Genomic DNA, 2614 nt, shown 5'->3' on the forward strand with positions numbered 1-2614 from the left:
TGGAGTCATTAACTTCAATTTGCCTAATTTTAATTTTTAATGAATTACCTTCAGATAACTTTTGTACTTCTTTTTCCATTTGTCTAATTTTAATTTTAAGGAGTTCTTTTTCCTCATTGAGTTTATACCACTTTTACCATTTTAAGGTGTTAGTTTCTTTAATATTTTTCGTTCCTCTTTTACCAAGCTTTTAATTGCTTTTCATAATTTTCTTTTTGCATTCTCATTCCTTTTCCCAATTTTTCCTGTACCATTCTCATTTGTTTTATAAATAATTTTTGCTGCCTATTTATTTACATTTTTTTTTCTTTTTCTGACCTCCTGAATTGTCTCAGGCTGGGAAAAAATGTCTTACCTTCAAGCTTTGTTGGATCTACTGCTCCAGAACTGGATTTGAAGTATAATTTAAAGTTATTTGGGGAGGGAGATGTTGAGAGAGCTCAAATATATCACTTCCTCTACTCCACCATATTCTCTCCACCCTGCAAATTTATCATAGTTCTCAGAGTTTTCAAAGATGTTTTTACTGTGTTGTTGTCAATGTCTTGGTTTCTGCCCATTTCCTTCCTAATCAGATTATACATGTTAAAAATTATTCATTATTGAAATATTGATGTTGAAACATAAATTATCACTCTGGCTCTATTTATTTTTTCTGAAATAATCTAATTCTTAATTTTTTAGAGCATTATAGTACTCCATCACATTCATATACCCTAACTTAATCAAATATATCTCACTTGTTAAACATCATCTTATTTTCCAATTTTCTGACCACCAGAAAAAGAACTGCTATAAATGTTTTTGTACATGAAGGAACTCTTCTTTCATCAATCTCTTTTTGTGTATAGGTCCATCAATGGTGGCACATTTTAGAAATAGGGCACATTTTATTTAGTACCTTTTTGTGTATAATTCCAAAATGTTTCCAGAATGAATGAACCAACTCATAGATCAATCTATATTTAATTGGTGTGCCTGATTTCCCATAACCCCTCCAACATTTGTAATTTCCCTTATTTAAGAACATTTTCCCTGAGAAACTACTGTGGCATAGTATTCTTTTCCAGGTCTGAAGTAAAACAATTCATGAACTAAATTTAACGCTAAAAAAATGACCAGGAAGATAACAAGCCTAGAAATAATGGCACTAAAAGAGGGGTTAAAGGAAATAGGGAAATAGCAAAGAGAAAGGAAGACTCACAAAAAAATGAGAGTAGAATTTAAATATCTGAAAGGTTATCTCAAATAGAGGGGTTGTACTTGCTATATGTCATTTCAAAGCTAGCCAATTAGCAATGAATGAAGTATCAAGGCTGATTTTTTTTTTCCATATAACAAAGACCTTTCTAACAACTAGGCTGTCCAGCAATGATACAAGCTATTTCGGGGGGGCGGGGGGAAAGTGGGCTCAGAATTATTTAGATGGATGCTAGCTAACCACCTAACAGAGGATATCAGAAATATTTTTAAAAAAGGATTATTTTATGAGTGGGAAGTTGAACTAGTGGAGTGTTTTAATCCTAAGATTCTATAATCCCATGATTTTCCTTTAAAATTAATTTTATTGACATAATTTCTTTTTAGCTAAATTTCATTCTTTGTTCATCCCCTGCCATTTCCATAGAGATAGTTCTTTTGATAGAGAAGGATAATAAACTTTATGCCAACCAATCATGCACATGAACTCATGCTTTAGAGAATGAGTATGTGCAAGGAATCTTAACATATTTCTTCTTAAGAGCCAAGCTTGGTCATTACAAGTTTCTAATATTCAATTTGTATTATTTTGTTATTTACATTTATATTATCATATACATTATGTGCATTTGTTCTTTCTTCTGCCTATTTGAATTTTTATCAATTCATATGTCTTCCTATGCTTGCCTGTATTTATTACATTTATCATTTCATGTAGCTCAATAATACTCCATTACATTATCAATTCTTATAGTATAGAAGCATTCTATTACAATTTGTCTAGCCATTCCCTGATCAATGGTCATCTACTTTATTTCCATTTCAGTCCAGCAACAAAAAGTCCTGCTAAAGTAATTTTGATATTGGTGTACTGCATTGGCATATATGCCTAGCAGTGGGATCTCTAGGCCAAATTGTACTAGCATTTTAGTCATTTCATTTATGTAATTCTAAGTTGCCTTCGTGAATAGTAGCATGCCCTAGTTATTTAACTTTTTCACTAAATGTTATTTTTCAATCAATAGAAATCAGACTTATTTCAGTTTCTTTGCACCTCTTCCATATCAAGAAATGAAAACAAAACCCCGTTTACAAGCATGTATATTCAAGAAAATCAAAAATGTATATTGGCCATGTCAAAAAAAATGTGTACTTAGCAATCTATACTCTGAGTTCATCACTTTTTTATCACAAGGTAGATATCATGTTTCATCATGAGTCCTGTGAAATTGCTCCATTGCATTAATCAGAGCTCTGAAGTTTTTCAATTTTAAAATTTATTTTCCTATCATTTTTGTGGCACTTGAAGCTTTGCAAATCACTTTACAATATTATCTCATTTTAATTCTCACAACAACCCTGGGAGGTAAGTGCTGTTCTTATCTCTATTTTACAGATGCAGAAAAAAGCAGAA

Source organism: Trichosurus vulpecula, chromosome 1 (genome assembly GCF_011100635.1).
Source record: "Trichosurus vulpecula isolate mTriVul1 chromosome 1, mTriVul1.pri, whole genome shotgun sequence".
Lineage (NCBI taxonomy): Eukaryota > Metazoa > Chordata > Mammalia > Diprotodontia > Phalangeridae > Trichosurus > Trichosurus vulpecula.